We start from the raw sequence: 20,546 nt of genomic DNA on the forward strand, positions 1-20,546 counted from the left end.
TACCCATGTAGTCTTTGGTACATCATGTTGTTTAAAACCCTCCTTTTTGAGGGATTACATGTTGTATTTCATGTGTTCTCCACCTTTAACTCTTCGAATTGAAATGTGACCCTGCACACTTTGTTCAGCAGAGGTGAGAGTTGTCAGCACTTTGATGGTACATGAGTGACTGAATGAACACATTGCAGGACCATTATCACATTTTAATCCAGTTTTATTTTGCCATCCTGTTGACCATGTGCTGTGTGACAATTATGACCAGTACATGTGAAATAATTGCGACAATAATGAATGACTAGATCATAGCGCAGTTAATATTTAATCCTGCATTGTGGCCCCAGTGTCACGATCTTCCTGCTGCCCTGTGGATCTGCCTTGACCAATGGTGGTAATGGCCGTGCTATAATTGCGAAGGTGATATATTGGGGCTGTCAGATATGACAGCCTGTCACATCAGGGTGTTTGTGACCAACATAGATTGACTGGTTCAGAGGGAAGATGACATTTAACTGACTCTAACATCCCTGGCCCGCAGTGACCACTGGCTTGTGTCAACAAAGGTTTACATTAGTATGGGACTGATGTTTTTGTGATTTGGCTCACAAAATAATCAAATGTCATCAAAGGCTGTGAATGTAGATCAGAAGTGTTCCCATACGCAAAAATAGCACACAGACCTCATGCCTGACTAGTCTTCTTGTGCGCATTTTGGCCTTGAAAAGATGTAAACATATGTTGTACTGATCACAATGTGGAGATTCCTGGCAGAATAGTCCCCATGTACCTCATGTTGGTCTTCCTGTAGGGACTAGGTAGAATGTATCTGTGGTATCTCCTGCTGATCTTCCTGTATGGACTCCAGGCTGAATAGGCCCCATGTACCTCATGTTGGTCTTCCTGTAGGGACTAGGTAGAATATATCTGTGTTATCTCCTGCTGATCTTCCTGTATGGACTCCAGGCTGAATAGGCCCCATGTACCTCATGTTGGTCTTCCTGTAGGGACTAGGTAGAATATATCTGTGTTATCTCCTGCTGATGTTCCTGTATGGACTCCAGGCATAATAGCTCTGTACTGTCTCCTGCTGATGTTCCTGTAGGGATTCTAGGCATAATAGCTCTGTACTATCTCCTGCTGATCTTCCTGTATGGACTCCAGGCATAATAGCTCTGTACTGTCTCCTGCTGATGTTCCTGTAGGGATTCTAGGCATAATAGCTCTGTACTATCTCCTACTGATGTTCCTGTGGTGATTCTTTGCAGAAAAGGCCCCTTGTATTTCATGTTGGTCTCCCTATAGGGACTGGGTAGAATATCTCTGTGGTATCTCCTGCTGATGTTCCTGTGGGGATTCTGGGCAGCTTGTACCTCCTGCATGGATCCCAATGAAATTCTGGGACAGAACAGTTCCCTGTTATATCTTGCTGGAGGGACTCTAGGCAGAATATATCCCAGGTTCTTCACGCTTGTCTAATTGAAAGGATTTGGGACAGCACGTCATGGTTTTCTACCAATGAAATTGTTGGTGACAGTGTAAAACTTAGCATGTCATTGTTCCATCCACTGCTGAGTTTCAATATGTCAGTCCTTGTAATATGTACTTCTACAAATAAATTATTGTTTGCCATATATAAAGATTAAAGATATTTCGTCCATACAAAGAATTATAAATATTACAGTCAATGTACAAAGGATGATAGATACAGATTTTACCATACACGAGACTGTGTAAAATCTGCAAACATGATATACATTACAATACTTACACACACACACAGGCTGTGATGATTCACTTGTGTATTTGGCAAATCGAACCATATTCCTTCATGAATTCAATTCAGTATCTGTGATTGCTAAAATTGAATATTAATGAATTTTTATGTAAAGAGTGTTGTGAATTTGGTTGTTAATTATCAAACCAAATTGGCCAAATGGAATATATCCAAAACCGTCACTACAATAGTCAACACTTTTAAATTTCTTTTGACAGTAATGTGGTCACTGGTCATTGGTATGACAAATTATCACTGTCAGCATGGCGAAAACATGTCAAATAATCTATTTTGTTATTTCTCACTGAATATAATGAATAATACATCAACTGGGGACATGGTATGGAATCTGTGAAAAGTAGTAGCATTTGTTACCCTATATTTGTGATATGTACCATACTTGTCTTATTGTGGATTCATTGCAACCCCATAACATACATGTACGCACGCACGCATGCATGTACACACACACACACATTCATACAGCACTCTTAAATGGGTGGTAGTAGAAGGATATCTCTATAGTATTAACGAATGAAAAATCGGAAATATTTTGTTTGCATATCAGAGTGTGAGAATGCTTTTGTTCTGAAGGAAAGGCTATAGCTGTAATGGGGAAGGGGTTTGTTGAGGATAGTGATGGAAGAGGGGGTGATTTAGCAATATCGTTACAGTCGAAAATGACCAACACTATGTAATTGTTTAAGCGGTATTCTAGAAGTTGGTGAGTCAATAATGAAGCATAAGGCTTCATGGATAACAACTTTTTGTTTATCTTTTCCTTGTTTATTGCATGGAGACATTTCGGTGTAAATTCTCACACCGTTATCAAGCTAAGCGGAGAATGCCTATAAAACAATTAAGAAGTTGTTATCAATGATAACACCAAAACGTTGCTCTCTGCAGTAAACAAGAGGCTGTTATCCATAATTTGAATGCTTCATTATTGGCCTACACTAAGTAGTATATACGTTATACGCACTGTTCCCAGTTTTGAGTTATTTTGCAATTCATCATTCTCAATTGGAGACAAAGTGACTGTACATGCATACACAATAGACGAATGATCTTCAGCATTTTTACAAAGCAGTCATTTTCATCATTTCATGATTGATAGACTCACATCACTTCTTACAGAATTGTGATAAAATATGAGGTCTTTTTAAAAGCAAAAAATGAAGAACACTATCTTATCGTTTAGCGTGAACAAAAGAAGTTCATGTCTTGGTGTATGGTTACAAGTCTGTGATAGATTTGAATAGAGGAATTTCCCATATATGGTTTGATGCAATCAGCCATGCAGCTAATGAACAAACTTAACATTTAGCTCAAATGCTCATTTTTCATTGGTTAGGACAGGCAATTACTCTTTCGTCCTGCCATCGGAACAAAAGGCCTGTCATTCTCCCACCAAACACTCTCGCCAAAGAAGTTTATTAAATATGAGGCCCCTGGTTGTGAACATTCATAAGCAATTGTTTTCTTGACATGCTTATAAAACTACATCTGTCGACAAATTCTTTAATAGAATTATTTCATGTGATGTCCCGTTATTCAATCTTTGTTTTCAGGGAAGTAGTTTTATACAATATTTGCTTGCTCAGGATGAATTTATTTGTCCAACTTCTGGCAAGTGCGTATTGCTCACATGTCGATGAAGTCATTTTCTAATTAAACAGTCTTGCCACAAAATGATCACTCGGTTTGATTGCATATTTTTCTTTCTGTGTTTGTTTTGATTAAGAGCTTTTTGGGGTGGCTGTCTGATTTCTTTGTTTACTGACTTCCTATAAATCTTACAACTCATTCGCAGGGTTTTACATAATAATGGACATTTTTTCATTTTTTGGTCAGATTCCTTTTAAATCTTAATCTGTTAAATGTTAGAGGCCAAATATCTTTATGTACTTGAAGCTGTTTAATGGGAGAGGTAACTGACTCTTACTGTAAAACACTTCACAACATTGCTTGAAGAATGACAGACACCTACAAATAAAAGAACCCAAATTCTTTGAAAACTTGTTTATTCACTGAAAGTGTTTTTAGTAATTATAAAACCTCTTTGAAACTTTGGTAGTGAAAAGTTGGTCAGCAAATTCTGGTATTGACTTTTACATATAATAGTTTATACAGCAACTTGATGTGTTCCCTTACTTGATATGATGCACTGGTCTCAGTTTTCAGTGTAATAGTGTGAGGTTTATGATCTTGCTGCAAACAGGTACTGAAAACAATTAGGCAGTTACTGTTTTTCTGACACGATTGTTTTGCTCCTAAAGTATAGTTGTTAGATTCAGTGGGTGATTCAGAATCATTAATGACTTGTCCTATTGAGAACAGCTCCCAACTTAAACTTGAATGGCTTCCATTGCGCCATTATTTTCAGAATATTAGTTCTGCGGCAACTAATTATAAATAGTGCCTTCAGATAGCTGTTATTGCATTTATTCCCCATTATATGTGAGGGTTTCTACACTTCAGCTAATGGGTCAACTATGCTGCCCAAAATGTGGCGTTTTTCTTGAGCTAACGATCAGGTTTGTTGATTCTGATGCAAAAACCTACTCAGAATCTGGAATAAGCCTCCTATTCAAGGACAGGTAACTCTCAGGCAAACACACTGACGAAGTGCTTGCGATCAGCCCCTATAGGCAGTGGTGTGGGCTGCGATCGACAATCCATCCTGCGGAACTTCTAGGGGCTAGTTATTCACAAAGACAACACAAATGCGGAGCCCGAGTCCACAAAGGATTTGTTTGTTTCGAGAACAACGCATACTTTTTCCATAAGACAAACACATGGTTTAGAATGCACCCATTTCTCCCAGTGATATCATCCTTTGAACTTGTCCCAGGCCAGGCAGAGTCTGGATGTGGAGCAAGAAGCAACTGGAACGCTGAAACACAGCAGATCTAGATGTAATTGAATGGACATGAACTTGAACCATCCAGCCAAGATTGGGGGTGTTTCAGCAAGGGTGTTGATTTGAGTCTCAACTGGGAAAACCTCTTCAACATTTGCATCCAGATTCTGTGACTGACAAGAATCAGCAGCTTATCTTGTGACTTATATCAATTGGCTACCTGAGGAAGCATGAAGATTTGTCAGTATGAATTGGATATTTATAAGAAGTTAGATTGACCTTATGTGTGTTTTGGAGGTCTTGATAGTATTTTGTTGATGATGAGGGCTGGGTTGATAATTTTGAACAAGTTATGATTCAACTCTTCAAATTTCTTTTTATCTTATTCCTGATACGGATCAAGTTAGTAACAGAATTTGTGTTCTGAGTTACAGTTTCACTCTCTGTATAGAAACGCCAGTGTCTTGGACTTTCCAACTTGACTGATTTCTCAGTAATGAATATTTCTGGTGGAAATAATATATATTACTAATGTTTAAGTTTATTTTCTGTGGAAATCTGTTGTCACTATAACAAGTCTGTTTTGTTTACATGAGTTCAGTGGTAGGCAAATATTTGTATTGTAACAAACTTCCTGTTAATGTTTATGATTAATTTCGTAATTGGAAATATTAAAACTTGTCGCAGCATTTGTATAAAACATTTCATCATGATATTGTAGATGTTGTTGATGTGAAGTAATTTGTATGTCAGTAACAGTGGAGTAACAATTACTCCGTCCAGTTGTGTTGACATTCAGTCATTAATAGAATTAGTTAATGAATTCTGCTTGTCAGGTGAGAAGTGTCAGGCCAGGTATTGTCTTCAGGCATAGCTCGTTAACTCAGGTGGAACACCAACTGGAGCGAGACCGAAGCTACACCGTTATACATCAACACTGAGTACTGTTTCATGTGCATATCCGGGAAACTGACAGCCTAAATGAGGAATTTGACAATTTGAGTACAGATTGTTCTTGTGTTGTGTTGTGGTTGACAGGAAATCTGCATGATGTCGTCAGGTCATGCTTGACTGGAAGTGTAGACTATTGATGTTCTGTTTGAACAATGGCTGTGATGTTGTGTTGCACCTGAATGACTTGGCTAAAGATAGTTATTACATACTGTGATGGTGCCAGCTCCGTATGGATTTTCAAGAGCTGTTCGGGTGTACAGCAATTCTGTGATGAGTTGATGCTTAGGGACATGTGTATGTGTATTTAAGAGAAGTTGTTTCTTGTTTTGTTGGATGGACTGTGTCGCTATGTGAAGTCTTAAGCATTACAGGATATAAGTAATATGGTATATCCGTGAGATACCTCTCAATATCGCCCAGTTAGACAATAGCGTGTGGGAGATAACTTCCAGTGGGATTTTCCGGATGATTCAAGATGATGTCAGAGAATGACATTGTTTTGATACTGCTGGAATGACATAGTATTCTGAAGTTCTTATCACTGTCCTCCGTGATATCACAAGTCACAACCATCTTTCAGTGAAATATGAAAAATCAGAGTTTTGAAATTGATCTCTTCATGATGTGAAAATGGATGTCATCACCAAAGACAAGTAATGTTATTTTAATGGAATGAATATTTATTCCTTTTGCCTGAGGAAAGGAAGAGGAAAACAGTTTAAAGATGAAATAACATGTAATATAAACATAGCCTTAAGAATCTTTTGTGCAAGAGTTTGTCTGCCATCACAAAAGTTTAGAAATCGGAGACAGTTTGCGTACAAATCAAGATCTTTCAAAACTCTCATTTCCACAAGGACAGTAATAGCCGGTCCACCAGTGACCCAGGGTCTCACTGTCATCAACAGGTAGAAATACCTGCTACTAGTGTCCATTGAACACAACTGATTTGTTTGTGTGGGGAGAAAAGGTTCCCCCTGCAACAGCTGTGAGCCTAAGCTGGCTGGTCCCCGAATTCTATTGTGTGAGAGAGGGGAGCCTTATTACAGGCAGCCCCAGTGCTGTGATTACCATTTGAATAGGCCACTTCCCTTCTCCCAGCCATGTGACCGGGCCATAATTGTCGCTTGCGATGTGAAACTCTTGTGCTCGCTCAAGCGAGGACTAGGAGAGACAGCGGAGCTTTGCCCTATGTGCTGTGTGACTGGGCTGTGTAGGCATTCAATGGTTGAAGTCCACGGACACAGATTTGTTGTGGGATAAACTTATGTACAGCAGGGATTGTTTGGTGTACTAGCCCACTCTTTGGATATTTTACTGGAATATGTCTTAACTAACAATGCCTGGGACATTACTCGGCTCTTTTTGGATACTTGGAGTGGTTGTCTTCATTGGAAGTAAGTATTTCATGTGCTGGTTGTTGAAGTTTGAGAAAGTTGATCCACATGCACACATCTGTTGATTGTGGTTGTCCTAGTTCACCCTCCAACTTCCACCAACACTCAACAGATTTAACAATCTATACTACAGCTATGAAGTTTATTACAATCTTAATGCTTCAATTTCCGTGCAGACAGGTTGACTTTGTAAACCCAAAGTATAGAAGCTGAAAGTTTGTTGGCATTTTCCCAGGCCTCGGCATCCACATGGGTTCTCACAGTGCTGGCAGCCTAGAAGTAGGGCTGAGAAACTCAAGCTGGGAGCTGCCACTCTGTGATGCAATGTGTACTTATAAACACTTGTAGATATAACAGATTACTTACTAGTTGATATCAGTCCCCTTGTATAATAATTAGTCCACCCAACACTGTGTACTGTTTATGAAATAAGTTCATGAGGAGGGTTACTTGGGCCTGAAGTGTGTACAGGCTATGTCTTCCATGTTTGTAAACAGGTGCTTGTTGATTTTGATGTACTAAGTATGCTTATAACTTTATGGGAGGTAGGTTAGGTACACTGGGAGTATTATGTGGTGTCTGTTATCTTGTGTCTGTATTAAATCAGGGCTGTTGATTCATACTTAGGACCAGAAATCACAACAGCTCATACCACAGAGTTAAAGATAACCATTCTGTTGTTTAGATCCTTCACATAATCATTTGATATCAGGTGTGTTAAGTCTTCCTGATGTCAGTGATTTACATTTAAACAGGACACTTGGAAGTTAAAATGTTAGAACCGACAGTATTTTTTTTGCTATTGAAACAGTTTAATAAAAGAATTTGACATGTTTTGATTAACAGACTAATATTAACAATAGTTGAATTGTATTTTGACACATGATATATGTGGATTTCAGTCTGTTCACCTGAATACACAATGCCATTTAGAAAGTGTTATATGTGGGATGACACTTTCTCAGTAAAGTACAGATACTAGTACTTTTGTTGGGTTGACTCCCATCTGGGATCCGAATCCACACTCAGGCACCTATCATCAGCACACGCCTGGGATATTTTTCGTCATATTAATTTATATCATGAATGGGGCAAAAAGTAGTCTCAAATATTGTGTGTTAGCAATGTGGATGTTGAGTACAGATGTGTTGCTAATGTATGAACAGCCTATCAGAGATCTGAGGTGTATATTTATCATTGCATAAATGTTGTTCACTTGTAACTGTCCTGGAGAGACGACCTGACCACCACCACTCAGTTGTTGTCTCCTGTCATGGACCTGGTGTTGGTGGGGAAGTTGACTGACAGTATGTTGCAACGTAGACCAACAAGTAGGATGTACAATACAGTATTCACAATGTAGACCGTCAATGTGTAGGGAAATATATATAGAATCTCCCCCAAGTGTCTACTGATATCAATTATATCAACGAGTGTTAATATAAGTGATATCAGTAGACACGAGGGTGAGATTGTATTTATCATCAAAAATCATTCTTCATTAGTTTTCAATGAAAAATGTACATCTCTCAACACTGTAGTAGCATTAGACTTGCAGTGCAGTGATGTCATAGCATTGTCAGGGCATTGTATATAATCAACTGTCAAAACGATATCTCCTAGGAGATATCATATGATCTCACACAAGCGATATCTCCTGTGGAACACAGTTTTGGATGATACATGTAGAATGTGTATATGAGAATGTAACCAAAGACAGTGAGTGAGTGTATAGTGAGTGAGTTTAGTTTTATGCCACACCCGGCAATATTTCAGTTATCAGGAGGTGTTTTGTAAATAACCCGAGTCTGGACCAGACAATCCAATGATCAACAGCATAAGCATCGATCTACGCAATTGGGATACGATGACAAGTGTCAACCAAGTCAGCAAGCCTGACCACTCTATCCTGTTAGACAATTCTGGGGAAGATGACCGAAAGATGTTATGATGTTAATCAACAACATACACCGAGGTACAGGGACAACACGTTGTGATGTAGACCGACAGCAATGTATGGGAAGGGAAGTCTGAATACCTCTTGCAACATTGTTGTACTATGTAACACTCACTCACACCCTTCTGGAAGTAAGCAGCCGAAGTCATCCGTTCACAAGGATGAGATCATGTAGGCCAATCCATAAAGTTTATGAACCAGGATGACTGCAGTAGTATTCTGACCCTTAACATTATGTTCATAATAACCTTGTATTTATATACACATGCATTTTCGTGACTCAGTTGTTGTGTCATTTTTCAGTCAAAATATAGATTGTTAGTCGAATAATAGATGATTTTGTTTTTGTTCTATTAACTTTTATCTTGACAAGTAGTTGATATATTCTGTCTGCCTGAAAGTTGTTTGATCTGTATTCCAGAAGTTGATGAATTAACAACAATAAAGCATACAACTTTATGGATAACAACTTCTTGTTTATTGCATAGACAGTTGTTATCTATAAAGTCGTATACTTTATTACTGAAAACAGTTATTCTATGTATTTATCATAGTTGCTTGTGTAGTCCTTGGTAGGCATTTCAAATTTGAAAGTCTGACCAAACAGTAACTCTGAAATGTCGTAACACAGACTGTTTCAAAGTTTCATACCAACATGTTGCCAGTATGTGTAATGAAGGAAGTTGTCCTAGAATTATTTATGGTCTTACCAAGACCATGATGTTCCTGATCTTCTCTCAGTCATTGTTTACAGTCATTTTACATAGCAATCTCTGAATGACACAGTTTCACATCCAGGTTAAAGAATTGTAAACAGAACAGTTACAGTGTCATACAAATCAATCCGAAAAGCTTCTGAAGATAACTTTTGTTACATAGGTAAAAAACCCATTAGTTTCTCACCCAGTTCATGGGGCTTAGCCTTGCTAAAGAACAGTTAGTTTCTGATTCGGGTCATGAAACAAATGGTTTCTTACCCAGGTCACATAACAAAGCCTTACACAAGGTTTCAAGATAGTTGGTTATTGACTCAGGTTAGAAAACAACTAATTTCTCACCTATTCATAGAGCAATAGTTTTCCCACCCAGGTCACAGGACAATTAGTTTCTCACCCATGTCACAGAACAATTAGTTTCTCACCCAGGTAACAGATTAGTTAGTTTCTCACCCAGGTAACAGATCAGTTAGTTTCTCACCCAGGTCACAGAACAGTTAGTTTCTCGCGGAGATCTCCTGTATACAGGGATGTAGCACTAGAAGTGCTTGTAGATTGTTTATTAAAGTGTTACACACTTTTAGCAGAAAATATACACAGAAAATATACATACGAATGAGATGTGTCATGTCTTGAGATATTTTAAACCAATTTGTCCTAGATAGATGCACAAAAAATGTGGCTTCTATTCAAATCTCACGACATTTAAACTGAGCCATAAACCGGAATATATACTACGACAGATGAAACATTTTAAATGATCTTATCTTGGTGACACAAACTGACTGCAAGTCAAGGAACATTGGTGACAGAAGGCTCAGTAAGAGATACACGATACATGCAGCTGAAAAACTGACTCAAGTTTTCCATAACAGTGCACTTATGTGTATATATTGTATTGTGGTTGCTGTGAGTTGATTGTGTAGCATCAACTGGGAGTTTAATGCTGTTAATGTACAAACAAGGCTAAACTTTGTGGTAACAGATACAAGTGAGCAGAGGAGGCATTTTTGGAAAAACAGAACTGCAGGCAAGTTATAAGCTCTGAAAAAAGACGACATAGGGCTTGATAGGATCATTTTCCCACACTCTGCGTCCAGGCTGAAACTGGGTCAGGATATACGAGAAGATGTTTTGAACTTGGAGTTTGCAGGGCTACTAAGTAGCTAAATGTCTCTCTGAAATTGCTAATGACAAGTTGCAATAAAGAATTCTTGAAATCTGCTTGCCCCTTTCCAAGAGCTCTTGAGATGACAGAGTTTGTTGTAATTAATTTATTTGAGTAAATTTCGATGAAATCTGTTGAACATATGGCTGCTTCCTTCTCTGAACTGTAAAAATTGACACGCCAGACAATCAAGTTTGCTATGTCAGCAGTAGATGCTTGTTTCTCCAATACATGTAAGTCTTGGTATCTGAATGACTTAAGTAGTAAATCTTTCTCACTGATTGAAAACCATGCTGATGATAGGATACTCTTGTTCGTATAATATGCAAAATCGTGTCATTTGAGCGGCTTGATCTGCCATTTAAGCAAGATTATGAATCATAAAGACCTTGTATTGAATGTAATTGGTTTGACATATACTCAGCCTACAATTACATGGGTATTGCATTAAATATTTATACAATACATTGAATCGGAATGGTTGTTAGGCATGGGTTTGACGACTACACCACGATTTCATTGGAATAGTTTGATTATGTGTTAAGCTGTTTCTGAAGAATCTTTTACAATTGATTGAGTATACGTAATCAGCAGTAGCAGGCTGTGCAGACATTTTATGGTAATTGCTGTTGATAGTGGAGAAAACATGTCTTGATGTCTGGTCTGGTTGATTTATGATTCAGCCTCATCTGAATATATTTCTGTTTTTCTTGATTAGATCTTGTTTCAGGTTATATACGTATTTATGTGCTTTTTTATTAGTCTTGTAACAGCTGTCTTCCTGAAAAATGGTTAACAATGAGGAAGCATTTATTTTTTTTTTTTTTTGTTTTAACGTCACACTCAGCATTATTTGGGCCGTGATGGCCGGAATCTGGAGTGACAATACAGGGAATGAACATGTTAGTAATGATCCACAGGGTTTGATGACGTGCAGCCAAGCAAGTCACCAAGCCTGACCATCCGTCCATTTGGTACCCTGTGACCAGCAGAGGTTGCTGAGCATGTACTCCAACCTGGAATCCTTAGGGTGTCAGTCGTGGGGTAGCCTGCTTGTCACTCCGAAGACCCAGGTTCATTTCTCCATATGGGTACAATATGTGAAGCCCATTTCTGGCATCCCCATTGTGATATTGATGGAATATTGCTAAAAGTGTGTAAAACTAAACTAACTCACTCACTCACTCTTAAGGGTGTCAGTGCCCAGTAGTCACTTCGGAAGTCTCTTAGTATAATGGAATCACATAATGAAATAATGAAAGAACTGATTAAATCTCTTTTTCTTTTTCATGATGATAGTTAATCTGTACCGATTTACATTTGGTCACTGGAAGTATACATGCTTGAGAGCATTGCGCCAAGCCCTATCTCCCCCCGGAAGGAAATAGGTTGGTTCAAGTCAAGAATATCCTTTTGTTAATGAATTGCTTATTGATTAGATATACTTGGCATAACAGAGTTGTCACCTTACAAGCGAAGGCTTGAGAAATTTCAAGTATATTTTCCGGCATGTAATAACTTGTAATTTTCCCAGCGAGTTACGTGCTTGTCATCAAATTAGCCAGTTTGCCAATAGCTGAATATGTTTGAGGTTAGTGTATGCTGAGAATAGCATTCTCATAAGTGTTTGACACACAAGCAGGATATTTTTTTGAGGGTTAATAATCTTTATTGTCACATTGCTGGCAAAGCTAAGAATAATCAGAACCACATTAAAAGTTGTAGAGGTAGACAAAATGAGATTTTAACCATGCAAGTCAATTTGGCTGAATTTAAACTTCTTTATACCAAAGAAACCACAGGTGATAGGAGTCCAATATAATAGCAATATTCCTGGTATAGTGAGGTTTCATTTATATACAGTTTGGACCTGTCAACAGGTAGTTAAGTTGTAGAAGTAGTTTGAGACGTAGTAGAAGTGGTTGTAGTTGCAGTTGCAGTTGTAGAAATAGTGGTTGCAGTAGAAGTAGTTGTAGTAGCAGTATCTGTGCAAGTATTTGGTGAAGTAGTAGTAGCAGTTATTGTTGAGGGGCAGCAGAAGTAGTTGGTGGAGTAGAAGCAGTAGTAGTGCAGTTGTTACTGATGACTGGGTATCTATGTGGTTGTACCAGATGACTGACTGGTCAGTTCATGAGGTGTACAGTGACACCTGCAGCTGTGCTAACAATAGTAAAACAATAGTAAAACAATAGTAAAACAATTAAAACTGTGTCTTTATCTTCTTTGATTATTCTTGCATGTTTACATCCATTTAAGGTTTGGAAGAAATTCTGACTGGAAAAAGAACAGATCACATAGGCCAGAGTTTCTGTGATAGATATTAACTATTTCAAAACAGGTTGTTTTTAAGTACACTGTTTTGTCACATTTTAGTTTGATTTGTGGAGACAGTTGACAAGAGGAATACTAGAATTGGTCATTGACAGACTGGTAATGGATATAGGTCTTTTGGTTAATGTTGTTCAAACGTTTGAATCGGTGCTCATGTAGTAGAGAGGTGAGAACAGTGTAATGATATGTTTGATATATCCGATAAAAAATATTTATGTTAAAAAATATCAACATGTGTCACCTTGATTGTTTTATCCACATATTCTAAATGTAATATCTAGGTAGCTCACTCCAACCAGCACAAGGAGCTGAGAGTATTACACTAATGAGAACCCTATCTTCATACTTCACCAACTCAATCTGTTTACTTGTCAAAATAGGAAAAACAAATTGATAGCCATGCCTTTTATAGACGTGGGAAATTTGGGAATGGTAGAAACCAGGTCATTGAGGAACTGGTGATTGTCGCAGGAGCATCCTGTCCATGCACAGGCAAAGCCCAATTACTGCAGCAGCTAGTGTAGCCATAATAGTGGGGCAAATTGCCTGCAGTTTATCATAGGGAGACCAGCATAATTGAGGCAATTCTGCTCCCTGTGTTGTGGAAAGACATGCAGAATAGTTGCCACTGTATGAGTTATTGTAATAGTAGGTAGTTTCTTGTTTGCTGTCCAGGCTGGGCTTTTCGTGTGTGAAACACGAAGCTCATGGAATTTCTTAAGAATTTTTAAAGTACAGGTGAACAAAAGGCTTAGGTAAATTACCTGTTCACATGCTAAGATTAACGGGAAATGCCAGCCTTGATTAGCATTTCGATGATGTTATCGGTTTTTGAGCCAAAGTCATTAAGTTCAGTAGATTTTAAAAATGGATTTCCCAAGGTTTGGGTTATATCCTGTACAGATACTGGCACTGAATTCACTACTAATTGCATGTTTAGGTACTTTAATATCTGTAAGTGTACTGCCTTTCATTGTAAGCAAATCTATTTCTGAGATGTATTTGGTTTTAAATGTTGTTAGGTAAGCAGTAGGAAACAACAGAAATGAATTAGAGATTTTATGGCAACTCTCATATCAATTTGGACTCTGATTCACCTTTCAAGGCCATAAAAACAAAGGTCAATATTTAATGTGCTCAGCTTTGAATTCCATGGAAGCCATATTCACAACAAAAAACTAAATATTGACATATCATGGTGAATCCACCTGAGTCTGAGAGGAATGCCTCCTAAGCTCATCGCTGTTTACCAGCTGCCTGAATTCCAACAAGTTTCTTCCAACTTTTTGCCATAATTTTTAGCCGAGGTGTATTTGTAACTTTGCATCGAAATATTAAACCCCGTTCTTGGAAAAATCCTTGAAAGTCTCATTTATCGATACTATTTCTGTTTTTAAAAAGGGTTTACGGGTTGTTGCCAAGATGGCCTTATCCTGCTCCAAGGGCGGAGCTTGACTGTGCCTTTGTTTTAAGGCCACTTGTCAACAATTGAAGAGTCTGTTAAATTCTGCCTTTTGCCTTTAGCCAAAATCTCCTCGGCAATCACCTGTAAGTTTTTGCCGCTATTGACAAGTGTAAATCATTTTGGGAAATTGACAGTTTTTGTGGATCAAGCTGTGAAATGTGTTGAACAGTCATTACAGGTCTATCATTCAGTTAAACAGCTTCAGGGAATCAGTATAATTAATGAACTGTTTGCCTGGTAGGCATCAATCCTGCGTCAATTAAAAAACCTGATGTATCTTCAATTTCATTTTTGTTCATGTAGACTATTGATAAGATATTTATGAAATTAACATTTTTTCTTTTAGTTTCATCTGTAATTATTGTATTATTCTTAATCCTCCATTTTCATTTCCAAATGAATGTACACAAACTAAGGTATAATTGTAAATTAAATTATTGTTTGTTATTTATCTGTGATGATATGAGTAAAAATGATGTATTAAACTTTTGATATACCGGCATTAAACTAAATATGTTATCCAGTAAATTAATTTTTGTTGCCTTTGCCCCATTCAAGTTTGAATGTGACAGTTGCACAAATGTACAGGAAGTCACTTGAGTAGGAAGTGATAAAAAGAGCATGGAACTTCTTTGTCCACAGAATTCAAAACTGAAAACAGATGTGCCGTGGTTCTGTCTTTCTTAAATTCAGATGTATTTTTTTACAAAGATAAGTGAAGATAACCAAATGTGCAGCCTTACCAGAGTCTGTTGCCATGTGGTGGGATCAGTTACATTAACATGAGGAATTTTCTTGTTTTCAAGTTGACATTGCTACCCTGGCCCAAACATTATGGCCTCAGTTGAATGTCACATGTTATCAACATCATTTGATCCACATCTTCTAGGATGTATTTTGTCCTAAATTTTGGGTTCTTCCTTTTGTGGTTTCAGATAACATACAAAAAACCCACCAGTTTGTTAATGGGTATGGGAAATGTGAAATGTGAAATGTTATGGTATGTCTATGGAGTGCTGAAGTGAAAGCAAATATATTTAAATCATGCACCCAATATATTTTGTGGATTTTAATTTTTAGTGATGATTAATACTGAGTCTAATGTTGATGAAACAAGTAAAGCTGATATGAAAAAGTTCTTCCTCTCCCACCACAAACAGGTCACCAATAAATATCACCAGATCTTCCTTTAAAAAAGTGTCAGTGCGTGGAGGTATGGGAGACAGGCTGACAGCCATTGTTGTGTGGGCCTGGTCAAGTGGTCATTTCCATTGTTCCCTGGCCAGGCTGCTCGTTAAGGGATTTACTATTCACCTGTTGGCAGGTGCAGTTTGAGGTTTCTGGGGCCCCGGACAAGCCTAATGGTCTCAAATTACTACCTGTTTTGATTTACTGTTAGTGGCTGCGTGATGGAATTCTGGGATACAGAGGAAATAAGCAGCCATCTTTTATATTTTCACACTGTGACCTCAAGTTTTTACCTTGCATTTTCCCATCAACTCATTTTAAAAGAAAAGTAAACATTTGGATATTGGAATTAAGAAAATATTTAATGTCCTTTTAGAGCTATTATATTTAATATCTGCTTACAATTACTGTTTAAAGTATGATACTTGACATATCTTAGAAAGGGAAGTGAAATTTGTTAAATCTTGTCAAACTATATTTAATTTAATTGATGGAATATTGGTAACAAGTGTAAGCTTTTATTCTGTCTTTAACAGACACAGAAATATCCTTTGTCAAGGGGAGAACTGCCAACACACAGCATTAATGCATCAGTATTGTTCTGGGGCCTAATGGTAGCATAGGTGTTTAGGGTTATGGTGGTGCCGTAAACAACCCCAGGCCATGCTGACCTCCCCCCTCCCACAACAAACACCACCTGCTTAAAGCAGTTATGATGTAACAGTAAATAAAATTGTGTAAGTGTTTCACTGCCTGTTAAAGGACAGATAACCCAGTCAGTAATGACTTTAATTATCCCCTGTAGCATTAGCACTTGTTCAAGGAAGCTGATTACAGTTGTGATTTGTTTTGATCTAGGCTGTAAAAGTGTCACCAAGTGGTTAGCAGTAGTCCTGTATTAATAGAGATCTGTTATGTAACTATTAAGATTATTTTTCATGTGTTATGATTTGAAAGTGTCTTAGTCATCAGCCTGTCTTGAGTCTTTGTTATCTTATATCATTTGGAAATTCCTTTGACTCGAAATCAGGTTTTGAGGGAACTTGTTATTGCATCAAAGGTTGGAGACTTTAAAAATACTGTTTCTAGTTGTGTAGGCAGGACAACAATGAAGTGCCTATAGTTATTTTTCTAGAATTCAGTTCATTGGAGTGTTTTTGCTTAATATGGCTGTCACATAATTCATTGTGACTTGTTCAACTTGTCTTATATTAGCACTGATACTGTCTTGTTTGTAAAATGACCTTGTGTTGTGTTCTGTGCTGATAGGCGACATAAAATGGAATATACACAGCATGGTTCTGTGGCCAGTACTGGAGTCACTGGATACTCGCTGTTGATGAAGGTGGCCAAAATTGTCTGTATCATGTAATTCAGATTATTTGAAGGAAGGCCTTTAACCTTGTAGTGATAAGTTATGATTGTATTAGTGTTGGAGTTGGTTGTCTTTTGCCATCAGCTCCAATTAACTGAAATCAGAGTTCAGTTCATCATTATCAGGACGTATGTTGCCATGACTATGTTTCTTGAGCAGACATTCATACTCTTAGCTGTGAAACCCATTTCTGGTGTCCCCCGCCGTGATAAAGCTGGAATATTGCTAAAAGTGGCGTAAAATTTAACTCACTCACTCATACTCTTAGCATTTCAAGATAATAAATGATTTCAATTATTGCCATTTATTCAAAGTCCGTTGCTGAGAAGCTCAGTTTAACTAAGCATTGCAACAATTGCAATGCTTGAAGTCCATTCTTGTGTTCTTGTGATAACGCCCTAATGTTGATAGAGATTTACCTAAACTTGTATCAGACTTACTCACCATCAACAGCTGAATGAATGTAAGATAATGGTTAAAACACAAGCACATCTATCAATATGTTGCAGTCATGATGTATCAGTACCTTTTTGTATGTACTCTGTAAGCATAAGCCATAAGCAGTTTCAAAATCAGGGTGACCAATTATATTTCTACTTTCGACATGCACAGTCCTTTGAACTATACGCTTTCACAATAACACAATATTGCTATCACATTGATCGTGACTGTTCAGCTCCACAGCTTTTCACGGCAGCTTTTCATAATTTGGAGCTTGGGAAATAATAGAGGGCAGAGACGCACTTAGTCACCTGAATTATTAGACTCTGATGTAGAAGGACAACTTGCCCATGTTACCCAGTGTAGTGTGTAGGAGAGCATGTGTCATGCTAAGTTTACATAGACTGTGTGTAGGGTGGGGATAGGGCTTTTTGGGTGGAGCTAGGGTTGTTTGGGTGGGACATGGTTGTGTGGGTGGGGACTGGGTTGTGTGGGTGGGAATGGGGTATGTAGGGTGGGGACAGGCTGTTTTTGTGGAGATGGGGTTGTTTTGGTGGAAATGGGGTAGTTTGGGTGGGGATAGGGTGTGTGGGGTGGGGATGGGGTATTTAAGGTCGGTATAGGGCTGTTTGGTTGGGTTTGACAATGGATAAAGCACCAATCTGTTTTAATGTTTTATGACACTGTACATATTTAACATTTGTTGTTTAAATGTTGCTTAAACAATATTGCAGCTATGATGTCAATCTGTAAATTGTCAAGTCTGGACTAGGTAACCCAGTTGCCCAGTGACAAAGCTACTCACCCTGGCTGCCGGATCGTATCCATTTACAAATGATTAGGGGCGGTAGGGTAGCCCAGTGGTTAAAGTATTTGATTGTCTCATCTGAGTCACAGGTTTGATGCCTCACAGGGGGGCAGTATGTGAAGCCCATTTCTTGTGTCCCTGGCAGTGGTATTACTGGAATATTGGTGAAAGTGGCGTAAAACCCTACTCACTCATTCATTCTGAAAATGATTAACTTACAGGAAAGACAAGCGACAGAGGTGACAGTCAAGGACATGTTACACAGTGGACCTTCTTACTGCATTAAGTTGACATCTCACTGTCTGACTCTTGACCAGACATATTTCTGTGAAATGTGGTAGCAGATACACTTTGTAGTGGCCTAAAGAGTGTGTAGAATGTCGTGTTAGTGAATGTATCTGTTGGTTTTATTGGATTAATGAGGGTCTGCTGGCACTGACAAGACAAATTGAAGTTTGGCTGATCGTGCCACTTCAAAACCTTCTCCATTTACATATTGACGTTGTGACTGACAACAAGAAATTTCGCAGCGGTCTCTGACAACATTAAAGAAAACACCTGGGGAATTGCACGATTTGTTGCTTAACTCTACCAAAGAACTCGGTGTTTAAAGCAATCGTCTCTCGTCATGTTCACCTTGACTGGTGGAATGTTTAATCAGGGCAAACATGTCGTTTGTGTCTTCTTCTCTTCTTGCTGGCTGTACTATAGTGACTCATGATTGCCTGTATGGCTTCTGAGATGTGCTCAGCATAAGTTCTTATAATGAGATGAGAATGTTTGAATAAGAAAATAGCTACATTACAGTCCTAGCTTGGGAAAATGTGGATTTCCAAGAAGGTGGTAAACATACTCCAGTGTTTGGACCATATCATATAGATCTGTCCCCAGGATGTCCTGACAGATGTGTGTCACATGCACCTTGTACAGGGGTGTAATGAGCTGAATGGTATACATCTAAGATCATTGGTAGAGCTCAATAGTCTTGTACACCCTTTGACCTGTGGTAGGAACTTAGTGGTCTTGTACACACTTACACTTTGGTTGGAGCCGAATCGTCTCGTATAAACTTAAACCTTTGGTAAGAGCTAAATGATCTTGGCACCCTTAGACCTGGTTAGAGACGAATGATCTTATACTCCCTTAGACCGTAATAGAGCCAGATGTTCTTGTGCTCCCTTAGATCTTGTAAGAGCCAAATGTTGTTCTCAAAGAAACCTTTGTTAGAGCCACTTGATCTTTGGTAAGAACTTAACAGCTTTCTACATCTCTAGACCTTTGCTTCAGCCCCTGCAAGTTATACATTTATAAACTTCACTTTGGGTGTCTTTGTTGAAATACAATCTACAGATATAAAATTCTTCAACAGACCGTTAATGTTTTCAAAGTTTGAACAGACTGTTTGGATGTTGCAAGTCAATGATGTCAAATAATACATTTTCACTTCAAGAGATCTACACAAACTTCTTGTGTAGGTTTTTCCAAGACAACAACTGCCCAATCAGATAGCTTGAAATGAAATTAAGTAATGATAAATGGCCATATAACTGTAGTCTTCTTTATCCTGAGCATAAATATTTATGTTTGTATCTTTCCCTTTCTGTCATTGATCAGACCTGAATGTCTTTCCGACAAGTCGAACGGTTGTATTTGAGAAACAATGTTTAATGATCTGAGTTAATCATAGCAGTAATGATCAATTATGTATCATTTTCAAGGTCTGATTTAGATTCTTCATTCAGCTAGTTGTTACTGAGTAGTACATTGGCACATTTCGACAGGAAGTCAGTGTTTAACTTCACTACACACTGTAGATTTTCTTCAGGGAACAAAGAATTCCCTATGCAAACAAAAGGAGTTTGTTTAGTAAACAACCAAATAGCCGTGGGTTTTGTAATCCAACAAAATTTGTGTTGCGGTGCCCAGAACACAAAGCTGTAAGTCTTGGGCAAAACTGTCAAATCAAATCTAGGCAAAAGTTCAAATTTAGATATCAGGAAAAATGTCTCAATAAGGAAACTTATCCTCTTGATGAGTTGTTGTAAGGAAAACAGTACATGTGTGCTGCGGACAAAAGGCACATTCAATTGAGAAAGATTGATTTTTAATCGA

General features: G+C 38.1%; 1 protein-coding gene across 1 annotated transcript in view; it reads left to right on the top strand.

Annotated features, from left to right (window-relative positions):
* The window catches only part of LOC124270259 (neurogenic locus notch homolog protein 1-like), a 106,469-nt gene that overhangs the window by 51,086 nt on the left and 34,837 nt on the right, over nucleotides 1–20,546 (top strand).

The sequence above is a fragment of the Haliotis rubra genome, unplaced genomic scaffold (genome assembly GCF_003918875.1).
Source record: "Haliotis rubra isolate DU_JTF1 unplaced genomic scaffold, ASM391887v1 Scf150, whole genome shotgun sequence".
NCBI classification, from domain to species: domain Eukaryota; kingdom Metazoa; phylum Mollusca; class Gastropoda; order Lepetellida; family Haliotidae; genus Haliotis; species Haliotis rubra.